The 17762-nt window shown below is 42.7% G+C and overlaps 1 protein-coding gene across 2 annotated transcripts in view; it reads left to right on the forward strand.

The window, feature by feature from the left end:
- The window catches only part of LOC106608075 (bromo adjacent homology domain-containing 1 protein), a 41619-nt gene that overhangs the window by 5371 nt on the left and 18486 nt on the right, over nucleotides 1-17762 (forward strand). The window contains exon 1 of one of the 2 annotated variants that reach the window (XM_014205757.3): nucleotides 5416-5839. The exons of the other annotated variant lie outside the window; for it this stretch is intronic. The gene's annotated coding sequence lies outside the window, so the exon portion shown is untranslated. Of the gene's footprint in view, nucleotides 1-5415; nucleotides 5840-17762 lie in introns of those variants that run through there. 2 annotated transcript variants of the gene reach the window in all.

Here is a 17762-nt window from a genome sequence, read left to right on the forward strand (position 1 = left end):
CTTCACAAGTCCTCAACTAGCAGCTTCATTAAATAGTACCCGCAAAACACCAGTCTCAACGTCAACAGTGAAGAGGCGACTCCGGGATGCTGGCCTTCTAGGCAGAGTTGCAAAGAAAAAGCCATATCTCAGACTGGCCACTTTGGTGGTGGTAAAGTGGAAGATTTGTACAGGGTAAAAGGGATCCTGAAGAAGGAAGGCTATCACTCAATTTTGCAACGCCATGCCATACCCTGTGGACGGCACTTAATTGAAGCCAATTTCCTCCAACAACAGGACAATGACCCAAAGCACAGCTTTAAACTATGCAAGAACTATTTAGATAAGAAGCAGTCAGCTGGTATTCTGTCTATAATGGAGTGGCCAGCACAGTCACCGGATCTCAACCCTATTGAGCTGTTGCGGGAGCAGCTTGACCGTATGGTATGTAAGAAGTGCCCATCAAGCCAATCCAACTTGTGGGAGGTGCTTCAGGAAGCATAGGGTGAAATCTCTTCATATTACCTCAACAAATTGACAACTAGAATGCTAAAGGTCTGCAAGGCTGAAATTGTTGCAAATGGAGGATTCTTTGACGTAAGCAAAGTTTGAAGGACACAATTATTATTTAAATGAAAAATCATTATTTATAACCTTGTCAACATTTTGACTATTTCCTATTCATTTTGCAACTCATTTCATGCATGTTTTTCATGGAAAACAAGGAAATTTCTAAGTGACCCCAACTTTTGAACGGTAGTGTGAATATAATTTTTTTTTTTACGAAATATTACATTTACACAAGTATTCAGACCCTTTACTCAGTACTTTGTTGAAGCACTTTTGCAAGCGATTACAGCCTCGAGTCTTCTTGGGTATGACGCTACAAGCTTAGCACATCTTTATTTGGGGAGTTTATCCCATTCTTCTCTGCAGATCCTCTCAAGCTCTGTCAGGTTAGACGAGGAGCGTCTCTGCACAGCTATTTTCAGGTCTCTCCGGAGATGTTTGATTGGGTTCAAATCCGGGCTCTGACTGGGCCACTCAAGGACATTCAGACACTTGCCCTGAAGCCACTCCTGCGTTGTTTTGGCTGGGTGCTTAGGGTTGTTGTCCTGTTGGAAGGTGAACCTTCGCCCCATTCTGAGGTCCTGAGTGCTCTGGAGCAGGTTTTCATCAAGGAACTCTCTGTACTTTGCTCAGTTCATCTTTCCCTCGATCCTGACTAGTCTCCCAGTCCCTGCCACTGAAAAACATCCCCACAGCATGATGCTGCCACCACTATGCTTCACCGTAGGGATGGTGCTAGTTTTCCTCCAGACGTGATGCTTGGCATTCAGGCCAAAGAGTTCAATCTTGGTTTCATCAGACCAGATCATCTTGTTTCTCATGGTCTGAGTCTTTAGGTGCCTTTTGGCAAACTCCAAGCGGGCTGTCGTGCCTTTTACTGAGGAGTGGCTTCCATCTGGCCGCTCTACCATAAAGACTTGATTGGTGGAGTGCTGCAGAGATGGTTGTCCTTCCTTCCAAAAGGCACCTAAAGGACTCTCAGACCATTGAGAAACAATATTGAACTATTTGGCCTGAATGCCAAGTGTCACATCTGGAGGAAATCTGGCACCATCCCTACAGTGAAGCATGGTGGTGGTAGCATCATGCTGTGGGGATGTTTTTCAGTGGCAGGGACTGGGTTACTAATCAGGATCAAGGGAAAGATGAACATAGCTAAATACAGAGATCCTTGATGGAAAACCTGCTCCAGAGCGCTCAGGACCTCAGAATGGGGTAAAGGTTCACCTTCCAACAGGACAATGACACTAAGCACACAGCCAAGACAACGCAGGAGTGGCTTCGGGACAAGTCTCTGGATGTCCTTCAGTGGCCAAGCCAGAGTCCGGACTTGAACCCGATCTAACATATCTGGAGAGACCTGAAAATAGCTGTGCAGCGAAGCTCCCCATCCAACCTGGAAATAGCTGTGCAGCGAAGCTCCCCGTCCAACCTGACAGAGTTTGAGAGGATCTGCAAAGAAGAATGGGAGGAACTCCCCAAATACAGGTGTGCCAAGCTTGCAGCGTCATACCCAAGAAGACTCAAGGCTGTAATCCCTGCCAAAGGTGTTTCAACAAAGTACTGAGTAAAGGGTCTGAATACTTGTTTTTTATTTTTAATAAATTAGCAAAAAATTCAAACCCTGTTTTTGCTATGTCATTATGGAGTATTGTGTGTAGATTGATGGGGAAAAAAGCAATTTAATCAATTATAGAAGAGTGCTGTAACGTAACAAAATGTGGAAATAGTCAAGGGGTCTGAATACTTTCAGAATGCACTGTGTGTGTGATATATGTGTAATATATATATATATATATATATATATATATATATTTATCGATAGCCATCACATCCACAGCTGTTACGGATGTTACAGATACCAACATGGTGAAAAAGGATACTGACAATGAAAAGGGAGAAACCAATTATAGACCAAATACAACCTTGATGAAAGTTAGCTTCACAGAGAACATTTCAAGATCTGATGTAAAGTGCATGTTTTGCCCCAAAAGAATCATACAAATGTTTTGTAACATTGCCTGTCCCAGTCACCTGCTATCTTTATCAGACTGTAGAACGTGCAAACAAAACTCAAGACACTTCAATTTGGTTTGTATTGCTTCATTAACATCTCATCTTCATAACTAACACTGGGGACAGCTGTGAGTGGAAAAACAAGCTATTTGAGCCCATTCTAATAGCCTTGGACACCTACTCTGTAATGGTTCAAATTTAGTCAATTTCCTACTTTTCAAATAAAGCCTGAACTCCAACATATACTGTAGACCTTAAGGATAATTATGGAAATGACTAACTTTAATGTGCATGTGTAAAAGACGTCACACTTCTTGCTTAGTCAGTACAGCTTCCTCCTGATTCGGCTCACAACGAGGCTCGGACTCAGGACCTCTGCCTTGCTAGCACACGTGGCTGCCCTCCTGAAGCATCTTACCAGTCGGCGCCACGCAAAAAGCTAGCTATTTGCTGGCTCAAGTGGGGAAACTTGGGCTGAGGAATAAGTTTCACACATCCCCATGAGCTACACATGCTCAGGTCGACTTTTACACAAAACCGCCCTTCTACAGATGTTCCCCTCACACAGTATAGTCCATCTCTCACAGGTGTAGATGAAGTTTGGGGTGCAACATCATTACAACAAGTCCAGTCAGACCTGTATGGAGGACAGGGGAATGGGAAGTATTTGTCATTGTAAACGTAAGGGTGTCACTGACTGTGATAAAAGTCCCCTGGAAACAACAGCACAGAAATGTTCCCTTGCCATTAGGTGGGGAAGAGGGTACAGCATGGAAGTGTCATCAGATAAATGGTTTGGGAAATTACCACTTTGTATTAGTCACTCTGCTCTTTCTCTCCTTCCTGCTACATATTACCGGAGCTGAAAAACAATTCCATGACTTTATGATGTTGGTGAACAGCCCATGGATAGAGTTTGTGATTCATATATCACCTTAAAACAGTGTAGTTTAAATGTTGTCAATGCGAGGATTTTTGGTTCCTTGTTTTTGTTTTAATATTATTAAAGTGATTTTTGTCTCCATTTGCAGGATTATAAACAGATAAATGGTTACTCTTTGATGCCCTGGTTTATTGCCGATTAGACATTAATCTCTGGGGTAGAGGGTACTGTAGTTGGCTATAGTATATAAAAGTTATTCAGTCACTAGCTGTAGTTTTGTAGGGAAGCAGCCGGTAGCCTAGTGGTTAAGGCGAATACCCGAGCCGTCAAGGTGAAAAATCAAATAACCCTAATTTGCTTCAGGGGCACAGTACTACTATGGCTGACCCTGTAAAACAACACATTTCACTGCACCTATCTGTCTATGTGACAATAACATATTTGTTCTTGTTTGCATTATGCTTAATTTGGTTGTATCACAGAGGTCTCATCAGCCTATAATGCAGTGGACTCCTGATAGGCTACTGGCTTGGGACTGTTGTGACAGTGTGAAACTGAAGAACGGTAGTGCATTTAGCTTAGCTGAAGTGCACTTTTCAGGAGCTGACTACTGATTGTGCCCTCAGTTATTGACATATCAATGAAATATTTCAAATTGTCAGTCATATGAACGGCTGTGTAAAATGTTTATTAACTGGTTATTATTATCCAATGTATGGCTGCTGTGTGATTTTAAAGTGAAATGTTTAACTTGTATATAGGACAGATGTTACACATATCGAGATGGCTCTATCTATACAAATCGCATACAGAAGCAATGTCAGTTGTCTCAGTTGAAGCCTTCAAGTCGTCTGATAATTTACATTCTGTTCAGTTTGCAGCCCAAATCCTTTTCCTCAACCAATTTTCTGACCGAAATGATGCAATTGACAGACATTCCACTACATTTTTTTAAACAAAGATTACCGTGGCTTCAATAGGGATACTCTGGAAACACAGCCTACATCTGAAAGAGCGACGATTGGTGGTCGCGTGGCCAGATGTCTCGGCCTTGAAATCACACATTTTTCACCTTAATGCACATGGTGTTGTGGGGGATTTAAAATCGTATAGGGTTAATCTTAATAGTCTTCAACAGCTTCCTCTACTTGTCTCCTCTCCTTAATCTCGATAGTCTAAAAGAGCTTCCTCTACTTGTCTCCTCTCCTTAATCTCGATAGTCTAAAAGAGCTTCCTCTCATTCATCTGCTTATATCTGAAAACCCATACCAAGGAAAAGCAATATGGTGGATACCCACTGGGGATTTGCTTTCAGCTGTCCAGTTCCTTCATATCTGTGCTGCTGAAGGAAAGGAGACAATGAGAGGAAGCAACTCCAGACTATTGAGAATTGCTGCCTATGCATTATTACATTGTAATCACCTGACACCTACACAGAACTAGGACCTGATCACTATAATTTATCATATTCATTTGCCCGTTATTACACGGAGTGTGGAGGCCCGCATATTATTAATACGCTCGATTCATTTCCTCTGCAATATGACTGGGTGGTGTTTGCATGTACCTATAATACAGCAATAGATACTGTAATAAAGCGATTAATAAAACCGGTAATAGCGGTAGCCTAATGCACATGAAGCAGCTTATGCCTGGTCCAAAGGTTCAATCATGTGGACCCTATACTAGTGAGTGTTAGGCTTTGAAATATATTGATTGAAATTATAATTATTTCCATATCCAATTAACTGTTTGGGCACGCTAAGAAATCAATTAGGCCAATAAAATGGAGGGTTATTATTTGAAAAGCATTCTCATTTGATTCCACCACAGGCAATGAGAATGAACTGGTGTTTCCCTGCATGTTTTACATTCTCTTGGGTGTACATTACAATGTTGTGATAGCTGTACACACCAGGAGACGTGTGGAAATATAGCTAGTGGTTTACTCAATGTGGTCTGGTCACGACAAAATGACAGGGTGAGGCTGGCGTTGAGGGCGGACAACATCGCTCCATAGCTGGTGCAATTAACCGAGTTGAATCAAGTTAATTCGAGCCACTTCGCAGGGGGACGCATATTCGACAAATATTTTGGATTTTAGTCTTGAAATTAACCGCCAGGCCTTTTCGCTATTGGAAGACTGGGATGTCAGCGAGGCTTGTCTGTATAGCAATTGGTTAAAATGAAGTTTTCTGCAAATCCGTGAAGCCAAACCAGGAAGAGCAAAGCACATCGCGCAGGCAGCCACCGTCCTCTCTCTCTCTCTCTCTCTCTCTCTCCACTCCCCAGCTCTCCCCCAGTCAGTACAGAGATCAGTTCAGCCATCACACCAGTCCACCACTATTTCGACGCTTCCCCAGGCATAGTATGACGGAGTCGTCGGAGTGTGTAAGTTAATATCTCTCAAATATTTCTTCCGTAACGATTTTCGAGTGCCGAGTGTTGAAGTTGCGTTCGGAGCCCGTCCAAAAAGGAGTGCAGAACCTATTTTCGCTTCGGAGAACGAAACCCCTTCTACCATGCAAAATCGATAGCTGTAGCTTGCTAGCATACGATATCCTTGGGGTTTTAGACTAAGTAGTGGTATAATAGCGAATTATTTCGATGTTATTTTCATAAATAGCAGGGAAAAAGTGTTTGTGGCACCATTATTTTGGCTGCGGTTTGTGTTCGGGTCGCCCACAGCCCCGTAGATAGCAGTTACTTCAGATGGCAGGCTACTTACTCACAGACGTCTAGCGAGCGAGGCGCAGCCTGTCTACTGTAACGTTATGTCGGCCCCGATGTCCTCAAGTAGGCTATAGGACGTTGTGTATGTTTGTGCAAGTCAAATAGGTCACCAGGGCGAAACTCAGGTGTTACACGTAGCGCGTGAATCGATGTAGATGGACTGTAGAGTAGACCCTCTGAAAAGCATTTCACGACAAACAAGCCGACGCCTCGTGTTTATTGTTTTTGTTCTGGCATCGAAAGTGTTCAGAATACCCCCCTGCATCAGTTCAAAACACCTTACCCTGTGGGTTATTTTGGGGAAGTTGTCGGTCCCCTTGTCATTGCCCCCATATCTCACACGGTGTTAAGATGTAATTACATAGATTAATGTCAGGGTGAATGCCTGGTTATGGAAGTAATTGTGTCTAAATGTGGAGTAGCTTGCACTGAGAAATGGTAGGCAAGATAGATACATACTTATTAGGTGTCTGTGTAGCCTGTAGGCTAGGCAACACAGGACATAACTGTTTGTTTTCTAACTTGTTTACCGAATGAAACCAGTGGCAGTGGGCTCTACAGTCATATAGCAATTATTTCATACAAATGATATGTAATTGTCTAATTGGTTTCTGCTGATTTAGAATGTTTGCTGAAATGTAATGTCTGCTGGATTAGAATGTTTGGTGAATTTGATTGACTGTTTAAAATGCCAAAATGTGTCAGATTGTCTCCATGCATATGGAAATCTCCCCGACCTCTCACGTACTCGATAACGGTCCATCATGTTTTGACTATTTTCATCTCTTCAATATTGTTTGTTTTGAGTGCGTCGGCATGGCTTCAGTTTTGCTGCATTCCTTTTGTTAAGTATTGTTTAGCATCTCCGCATAGAATCAGAAATTCTAGAACGTTCTTTCAGAAGAAGCATATGGAATAGACTACATTGTGGAAAGTTTACTGCTTCTTGGTGGTAAATGAAAAAGAAACCCACCAGGAGCAACATTTTCTCAAGCGGTGTGAAGTGCAGTTCGACCCAATTATACAGGATCGTGCTGTGGAAGGGTCAATGATCTCTGCTGAAGATGGCAAGTGAATTTCAAGGAATCCCTTTTTTATGACTACTTAAGAAGGCCAAATTGATATCATTCACAGCTCAACATAAATAGATTAGTCATATTTTGACACCTCTATTTTCATGATTTATTGGATTATTTCGTAGATTAGTGTTGATGTTATTGATAAAAATATACATTTGGATATTAAAAGGTAGAGCTGTGACAGTCATGGAATTTTTGGATGACTGTAAAATGGCCAGCCAAATGACCGTGGTCTCAGTCATAACTGTTTTGAATCGCATTGGTTATCTATATTTTTTTTAAATGAACACGTTTTTAAAAAAAGATATACAAAAAAATGTGTCCTGACTGCATGTACTGCCATAGAAATACAATGAATAGAACAGAAATCCTCATTCAAATGAATGATGGCATAATGGGTGGCGGCCATTGCGAGTGTACCCATAGGAGCAAAGTCGGAAGTAAAAGCAGAAAGTAAAAGCAGGAAGTGTACCCATTAATATGGGCTGTGATTTGTTGATTCAGCTCAATTGGCATAAAAAAAAACATTCCACATCAGTTAACATAATTTAAATGAACATTCTACATTATGGCAGCAGGTAGCCTAGTGGTTAGAGCGTTGGGCCAGTAACCGAAAGGTTGCTAGATCGAATCCCCGAGCTGACAAGGTGAAAATCTGTTGTTCTGTCCCTGAACAAGGCAGTAAACCCACTGTTCCTAGGCCGTCATTGTAAATAAGTATTTGTTCTTAACTGACTTGCCTAGTTAAAAAAATATATATAAATAAAAAATGTACATGGAAATTATTGCATCACAATACCAGGCAGCCATTGCAAGTGTACTGATGTATTGAGTTTACCAGTCATATTGCAAGGGTTCGATGTTCCAAGCACGTTCTATATTTTTTTTACGGTTATTTTATTTTCATGACAGTCTTCATCCATAACTGTCAGATACAGGGTTATATTGTAATTGTGCCAACCCTAATTATTAGTGATGCACCGATATGACATTTATGGCCGATACCGATATCCAATATTTTCCTTACAGTTAAATAGTTAACACACACACGGATGCAGCGGTCTGAGGCACTGCATCTCAGTTCAGGAGGCGTCACTACAGTCCCTGGTTTGAATCCAGGCTGTATCACATCCAGCCGTGATTGGGAGTCCCATAGGGCGGCGCACAATTGGGTGGCGCACAATTGGCCCAGCGTCATCTGGGTTTGGCCGGGGTAGGCTGTCATTGTAATTAAGAATTTGTTCTTAACTGACTTGCCTAGTTAAATAAAGGTTACACACACACTGACCAAAAAGTTATTTTGTTGGCATTTATGCATGTCCCCATTACCAGTAAAATATAATCAGAACCTATTTTTCATTTACTTTCTGTGCTGTTTCATTGTTCATTTGTTCAGTCGTTTCATTCTCAACCAGGATTTCATCATACATGTCAAGCAGTGAAGTTTCAGCTCTGTTTGTCCGTGGCCTCTCTTCCTCGGAGCGCACTGTCACTGTGTCCATTTTCATCTTGTCCAGCTGTGTATGTAACATTTCACGCAAACCCTGTTTCTTGTCTGCATCGAAGTAGCGGTCCTTGTACCTAGCATCGAGCATGGTGTCGACACAGTATAGAGGCTCAGAGAGAATGGCCCTAGGAGTGTGTTCATGTTTCCAAGTTTCAAGCATGTTCTCAAGTGCCATTGAAATGGAAGCAGTGGTATGAGAACCGGCCCCTTCTTGAGCATGCAACACGGCTTTCCTCACTACGAAATCCTTGTTGACCCACTGTGCTGTCAGACAGCATGCTCATGGGGCTGACATCGTTGGTCCAAATGTCAGTCGTGAGCTAATAGCAGGGACCCCTATAGCAAGTAGCTCATGGATGTGTTTCAACAATACTGTGGAACTCCGGTAGGGCAACATCCGAAAAATAGCGCCTACTTGGTCGACGAAAGCCAACATCATCCATGACAGAGAACGGTTGACTGTCAAGGGCAATGAATTTCATTATCTTGGTGTCAATGGATTTCACCTTTTGAGTTGTCTTGCTGAAATGTTCTTACTCTTTCAAATGACTGCTCGACTTGAACTTGTTTAGTTGTTGGAAGTGTGCACTTAGTATTTTCTGCTTTTGTTCTGTGTAACGCTGTATTTTTTGTGGCGTCATTACGTCATCTGCCTACGTTATATAGGTATGCACGTCAGCTTTGATATCGGTTTTGGACATCAGCGTTAAACTAGACATCATGCTGATGTTGGCATTTTTAGCTAATATCGGCCGATTCCGATATGCTCACCGATATATATTGTGCATCCCTACAAATTATAGGGTATTTAATTGTGTTGTTCATAATGACTACTTATTTCAGCTTCAGTATAAAATTCCAAACACTTAAGACAGTGTCAATAACCATCAATAGCCTTAATGTTGGATGTTAAGAATAAAATGTCTCTTGTAATGGCTGTTTGGATTCTTCGTAAAGCACATTGCATTTTATTCATCCCTTTTAGTGAGTTTGCTTAAAAAAAATACTCCTGATTCTACCAGACTATTGATTGATACATATGATCATGTTTGACTTTAAGTGAAGGTAATGGATAAGATGGTAGAATTCATTTTTGGCAACTTTTGAATACACAGTTATTTCTGTGAGAAATTTCTTGTTGTGGATATAGATACCCACCTTCTTTGTGGTATGTGGCTCCTGTTGGCATGGTTTCATTTCGGCCCCTAAGCCCTTCCCCTAGGGGCCCTACCACTTCACTGTAAGAAATGGATAGCAGAGAATGAGTAATCAGTATACAGTACATTCGGAAAGTATCCAGACCACTTCACTTTTTATACATTTTGTTACGTTACAGCCTCATTCTAAAATGGATTAAATCGTTTTTCCCCAACATCAATCTACACACAATACCCAATAATGACAAAGCAAAAACAGGTTTTTAGGAATTTTTGCATATTCATAAAAACTTAAACTGAAATATCACATTTACATAAGTTTTCAGACCCTTTGTTGAAGCACCCTTTGGCAGCGATTACAGCCTTGAGTCTTGGGTATGCCGCTACAAGCTTTGCACACCCGTATTTGGGGAGTTTCTCACATTCTCCTCTGCAGATCCTCTCAAGCTCTGTCAGGTTGGATGGGGAGCGTCGCTGCACAGCTATTTTCAGGTCTCAAGTCCGGGCTCTGGCTTGGCCACTCAAGGACATTGAGACTTGTACCGAAGCCACTCCTGCGTTGTCTTGGCTGTGTGCTTAGGGTCGGTGTGCGGTTGGAAGGTGAACCTTCGCCCCATTCCTGAGCGCTCTGGAGCAGGTTTTCATCAAGGATCTCTCTGTACTTTGCACTGTTTTTCTTTCCCTCGATTCTGACTAGAGGTCGAACGACTATGATTTTTCAACGCCGTACTGATTATTGGAGGACCAAAAAAACCCGATACCGATTAATCGGCCGAATGTTAAAAAAAAAAATAAAAAAAAAAAAAAAAAGTTATTTTAAAAAAAATGTTTTGTAAATGTATTTGTAATAATGACAATTACAACAATACTGAATGAACACTTATTTTTACTTAATATAATACCTCAATAAAATCAAAGCCTCAAATAAATAATGAAACATGTTCAATTTGGTTTAAATAATGCAAAAACAAAGTGTTGGAGAAGAAAGTAAAAGTGACGTCACCAATTGAAACATAATTAGCGCGCACCCTGTAACTAGCTAGCCATTTCACATGGGTTACACCAGCCTAATCTCGGGAGTTGATAGGCTTGAAGTCATAAACAGCTCAATGCTTGAAGCACAGCGAAGAGCTGCTGGCAAACGCACGAAAGTGCTGTTTGAATGAATGCTTACAAGCCTGCTGCTGCCTACCATTGCTCAGTCAGACTGCTCTATCAAATATCAAATCAAAGACTTAATTATAACATAATAACACATAGAAATACGAGCCTTAGGTCATTAATATGGTAAAATCCGGAAACTATCATTTAGAAAACAAAACGTTTATTCTTTCAGTGAAATACGGAACCGTTCCATATTTTATCTAACGGGTGGCATCCCTAAGTCTAAATATTGCTGTTACATTGTACAACCTTCAATATTATGTCATAATTATGTACAATTCTGGCAAATTAATTACGGTGTTTGTTAGGAATAAATGGACTTCACACAGTTCGCAACGAGCCAGGCGGCCCAAACTGCTGCATATTTCCTGACTCTGCTTGCACAGAACGCAAGAGAAGTGACACAATTTCCCTAATTATAAAAAATTAGTTAGCAGGCAATATTAACTAAATATGCAGGTTTAAAAATATATACTTGTGTATTGATTATAAAGAAAGGCATTGATGTTTATGGTTAGGTACATTGGTGCAACGACAGTGCTAAATCATCACCCGTTTGGCGAAGTAGGTATTTAAGTATTTCGATGAGAAATTAACAGGCACCGCATCGATTATATGCAACGCAGGACACGTTAGATAAACTAGTAATATCATCAACCATGTGTAGTTAACTAGTGATTATGTGAAGATTGATTGTTTTTTATAAGTTTAATGCTAGCTAGCAACTTACCATGGCTTCTTGCTGCCCTCGCGTGACAGGTAGTCAGCCTGCCACGCAGGCTCCTTGTGGAGTGCAATGTAAGGCAGGTTGTCAGAGCGTTGGACTAGTAACCAGAAGATTGCAAAAATGAATCCCCGAGCTGACAAGGTAAAAATCTGTCGTTCTGCCACTGAACAAGGCACCGTTCCTAGGCCGTCATTGAAAATAAGAATGTGTTCTTAACTGACTTGCCTAGTTAAATAAAAAATAATGAAAAAAAAAATAATAATAAAAAAATTAGCGGCCACAATCAGTGTCCAAAAATACCGATTTCCGATTGTTATGAAAACCTGAAATCGGCCCTAATTAATCGGCCATTCCGATTAATCGGTCGACCTCTAATCCTGACTAGTCTCCCTGTTCCTGCCCCTGAAAAACATCCCCACCGCTTGATGCAGCCACCACCATGCTTAACCGTTGGGATGATGCCAGGTTTCCTCCAGACGTGACGCTTGGCATTCAGGCCAAAGTGTTCAATCTTGGTTTCATCAGACTAGAGAATCTTGATTCTCATGGTCTGAGTCCTTTAGGTGCCTTTTGGCAAACTCCAAGTGGGCTGTCATGTGCCTTTTACTGAGGAGTGGCTTCTGTCTAGCCACTCTACCATAAAGTCCTTATTGGTGGAGTGCTGCAGAGATGGTTGTCCTTCTGGAAGGTTCTCCCATCTCCACAGAGGAACTCTAGAGCTCTGTCAGAGTGACCATTGGGTTCTTGGTCACCTCCCTGACCAATGCCCTTCTAACAGATTGCTCAGTTTGGCCGGGCGGCCAGCTCTAAGAAGAGTCTTGGTGGTTCCAAACTTCTTCCCTTTAAGAATGATGGAGGCCACTGTGTTCTTGGGGACCTTCAATGTGGCAGACATGTTTTGGTACACTTCCCTAGATCTGTGCCTCGACACAATCCTGTCCCGGAGCTCTACGGACAGTTCCTTCAACCTCATGGCTTGGTTTTTGATCTGACATGCACTGTCAACTGTGAGACCTTATATAGACAGATGTGTGTGTGCCTTTCCAAATCATGTCCAATCAACTGAATTTACCACAGGTGGACTCCAATCAAGTTGTTGAAATATCTCAAGGATTATCAATGGAAACAGGATGCACCTGAGCTCAATTTCGAGTCTCATAGCAAAGGGTCTGAATAATTATGTAAATAAGGTATTTTCTAAAAACCTGTTTTCACTTTGTCATTATGGGGTATTGTGTTTTAGATTGATGAGCAAAACAATTAATTGAATCCATTTTAGAACAAGAATGTAATGTAACAAAATGTGGAAAAAGTGAAGGGGTCTGAATACTTTCCGAATACACTGTAATGATGTTCCATCTAGCTCTTCAAGACCCTTAGCTCCATAAGTGGAGCTTCTATAGGGCTTTCATCTGTCCAGTCTTTTCAAATGGGTAGGAGGAGGGCTAGGAAAAGGGACTAGAGAGCAAAATGGAACTGGGCAGTACTTTTTATATCAGTGAAAACTGAAAGTATATGTGTATACAGAATATATGTGGAAGGGTTTATGCCAGTGGTCACCAACCGGTCAATCAACTAGGAATGCCTTGAAAATGTTGTTGACGTTAGGTGCATTTGATTCAGAAGCCTTGTGCACCAGGTAAGCAAAGTTTTCCCATTTTGAACCATTTCATTTGTCTGATTTCCCAACCTGGCGGACCGGGAAATCTGTGGCTAAATCGAGGCTTACTGCACTGGCCAATCAGATGGCTCAAAACCCGCTCCTACAGCGCTTCCTTGAACCCCGCCACAGCAAAGTTTGATTCTGTCCTACGTGAGATCGAATAACTTTTAAAACCAGGACCAGAGAGAGACTGTCAAAGAATACAGCAAAGAGCTGCTGTTCTTATGAGTGAGTTAATGTAACAACAAAAAAATATTCAGCAATGAGAGGCATACCCTCTGCTGCTCTCTCCCTCCCTCCACTGAGACTAATGCCACGTTCAAGACAACTGGGAACTCTGAGGGGGGCGCGAGATCCGACTGGGGAAAAATAGTTTTGAATGGTCATCCAACTCAGAATTCTATCTTTCTAGAGCTCCGACTTTCCGACCTGAAGATCACTGACGACATGATTTGATCTTGTTTTTTTCAGAGTTCCCAGTTGTCTTGAAAGCACCATGACCATCAGGTATCATCAGTCCAGTAAAAATAATAAAAAAGCGAATTATTTCAGTTTATGCTCAGCTGTGCCTAGGGCTGTGGCGGTCACAAAATGTCTTCTGCCAGTGATTGTTAAGCAAATAACTGTCGGTCTCACGGTAATTGACCGTTAACTAACACAAACATATTTAGCATCTCCTGGCTTCCACACAGCCTACAAGCCATTTTAAAAAGTCTAGTAAATGCATGTAATATAGCCTACACCTTCACAATAAATCCATGTAATATAGCCTACACCTTCACAATAAATCCATGTAATATAGCCTACACCTTCACAATAAGTACCGTAATTTCCGGACTATAAGCCGCAACTTTTTTCCCAGGCTTTGAACGTCGCGGCTTAAACAATGACGCGGCTAATATATGGATTTTTCCCGCTTTCAATTTTTTTTCCCCAAAAAAACACATTCTGTGACGTGCTCAGTTTTTTGGCGGCATGAAGCTTTCATTAGACCAATGAAATTTCCGAACGGGTTAAGGTCAAACAACCTATTTTTGTTTACTGTTTAGATTAAATCGAGCGCTCTCAAACTTCCCATCATTCTGATTACAGTAGTCATTTTGTCACCCTGATTCCTGAGGGCACAAGAAAGTATTTGCAGCCACTCGACATCAGTGTAAATCGTGCATTTAAGGTGGCGCTCCGTGTTCAGTGGAAGGCTTGGATGACAAGTGAGGAGAAATCCTTCACTAAAACGGGCCGCATGCGAATAGCAACTTATGGTCAAGTCTGCCAGTGGGTCCTGACAGCGTGGAGCATTGTCAAAAAATCCACTATCATCAACGGGTTTCGAAAGGCTGGACTGCTGCGTGTTGAAGAGGGCTCAGCGGGGGATTCGCCTCTGGATGAAAGTGACGAGAGCGACAATGAAAACGATCCAATATTGGATGAAGCGATTCTGAGGCTATTCAACTCCGACACCGAAGGAGATGGTTTCAGTGGTTTCAGTGCACAGGAGGAGGAAGATGGTGACCAATGACTTTCTTGGTAGGCTACTGTTTACTGCTAATTTTTTATTTTTGTTACAAGCCGAGCTTCGTTAAAGCCTAGTTATTTTTGTTACAAGCCGTGTTTCGTTAAAGCCTATTTATTTTTGTTACAAGCCGTGTTTCGTTAAAGCCTGTGTAAAGTTCATTTGTTTCAATGTACCGGTAGGCACCTGCGGCTTATAGACATGTGCAGCTTATTTATGTTCATAATAATAATTTTGTTTAAATTCAGTGGGTGCGCCTTATATTCAGGTGCGCTTAATAGTCCGGAAATTACGGTACATTATTTATTTTAGACAGGTCTAAAGAAGCATGATATGAAGAAAATGTAGTCTATTTCAGAAGAAAATAATAGCGTACTCTGAGTTGTCCTGATGTGGCTATGCCAAATGGCTGTGGGCTACACTTGTTCATTTAGCAGACAAGATGTGCTTATAATTTGGTGGTATTATTGTCACAACCGTCGTTGGGAAAGGAGGACCAAGGCGCAGCGGGAATGTGGATACTCATGTTTATTGATAAAAAAAGAAGTAAAGTATCCACTGGAAAACCAAAAAACAATACAACGGCAACAGTGCGGCAGGCTAAAACAAACGCAGTGCTCACAAACAATTACCCACAAACACACAGACAAACACACCCTACTAATATAGGACTCCCAATCAAAGGCAACTCAACACACCTGCCTTCAATTGGGAGTCCAATCCCAATTAACTCTAGATAGAAAACAAACCTAGAACCTATACCCCAACTAACTAACTAAACCTAGAAATACAAACACAGCAGTGCCCAAAACCCCCGGAAATACATAAATAAAACAACCTACTACCTACACCACCACCCCAAACCATATAAAACAAATACCCTCTGTCACATCCTGACCAAACTCCAACAACAAATAACCCTTAACTGGTCAGGACGTGACAGTACCCCCCCCCCCCCCCTAAAGGTGCAGACCCCGGAATGCACCTAAAAGAAAAAACAAACCCCCAAACAAAAATATCCCCCTAAACAATAAGGGAGGGAAGGTGGCTGCCGTCAACGACGGCACTGTGCTACACCCTCCCTCCCCAACCCACCTATCCTGGAGGTGGCTCAGGTGCAGGACGTGGACCTCGCTCCACCTTCGGCGTCGCCCACTTCGGTGGCGCCGATAGCTGCGCCGGGCAGACGGGTCACTCGGGCTGACCCTGGCAGACGGACCACTCGGGCTGGGCCGGAGGACAGGCGGGCCACTCGGGCTGGGCCGGAGGGCAGGCGGGCCACTCGGGCTGGGCCGGAGGGCAGGCGGGCCACTCGGGCTGGGCCGGAGGGCAGTCGGGCCACTCGGGCTGGGCCGGAGGGCAGTCGGGCCACTCTGGCAGACCCGGGCCACTCTGGCAGACCCTGACTGGCGAGGCTGGGCTGACGCACTAGACGTCTGATGCGTGGGGCTGGTACTGGACGTGCCAGCCTGGAGACACACACCTCCACGTTAGTGTGCACAGCGGGAAACACCGGACCGTAGAGGCGCACCGGCGGTCTTGAGCACAGGGTTGGCATCACCCCTTCAGGCTCGATGCCTACTTCGCCCTGGCACATGCGGGGCGCTGGTACTGTACCTACCGGCCTGAAAATCCCAGGCCTCACCACAGCCCCAACCCCAAAGCACGGGACCTGTCCAGTCTGCCCTACAAGGGTACGGGGAGCTGGCCTGGGGCTCCAATCTCGCCCCGCCAAATAGCCCTTGTGCCCCCCCCTGAAAAATTATTGGGGCTGCCTCTCGGGTTCTACCTGCCTCCCAGGCAGGTTGTCACAGTGGACCCGCAACTGCTCCCATGTCCAGTCAATCCTTTCCTCCAATACTTCCAGTGACCAGGAATCCATCTCCTCCCGAGCGCGCTGCTTCCAATAGTCCTCCTTGACTTCCCTCTGTCCTCTTCTCCGCTGCTTGGTCTTTTTGTGGTGGGTAATTCTGTCACAACCGTCGTTGGGAAAGGAGGACCAAGTCGCAGCGGGAATGTGGATACTCATGTTTATTGATAAAAAAACAAGTAAAGTATCCACTGGAAAACCAAAAAACAATACTCACAACGGCAACAGTGTGGCAGGCTAAAACAAACGCAGTGCTCACAAACAATTACCGACAAACACACCCTACTAATATAGGACTCCCCATCAAAGGCAACTCAACACACCTGCCTTCAATTGGGAGTCCAATCCCAATTAACTCTACATAGAAAACAAACCTAGAACCTATACCCACAACTAACTAACTAAACCTAGAAATACATAAACACAGCAGTGCCCAAAACCCCCGGAAATACACAAATAAAACAACCTACTACCTACACCACCACCCCAAACCATATAAAACAAATACCCTCTGCCACATCCTGACCAAACTCCAACAACAAATAACCCTTAACTGGTCAGGACGTGACAATTATTTTATAGTATGAAGAATACAATTGAACAAAGCTGAATAAAATATATTTTCTCCAAACGATTTGAGGGATTGCGCACATGCGGCTATTCTGCGTTGCACGAGTAACAAAAAAATAGGTACTCCTATATGCTTAATTTAGAGTAATTAATGTAACTTTAGTTGTTCTACAAACATTGGCCTATATGTTTAGATTTTTAATAGATTGTAAGGCTCAGGCTTGGGTAGGTTACTTTGTAAATGTAATCCATTACAGTTACTATTTACCTATCCAAAATTATAATCAGTAACGTAACTTTTGGATTACACAAACTCAGTAACGTAAACTAA

Source organism: Salmo salar, chromosome 06, assembly GCF_965601325.2.
Source record: "Salmo salar chromosome 06, fSalSal1, whole genome shotgun sequence".
Classification (NCBI taxonomy): domain Eukaryota; kingdom Metazoa; phylum Chordata; class Actinopteri; order Salmoniformes; family Salmonidae; genus Salmo; species Salmo salar.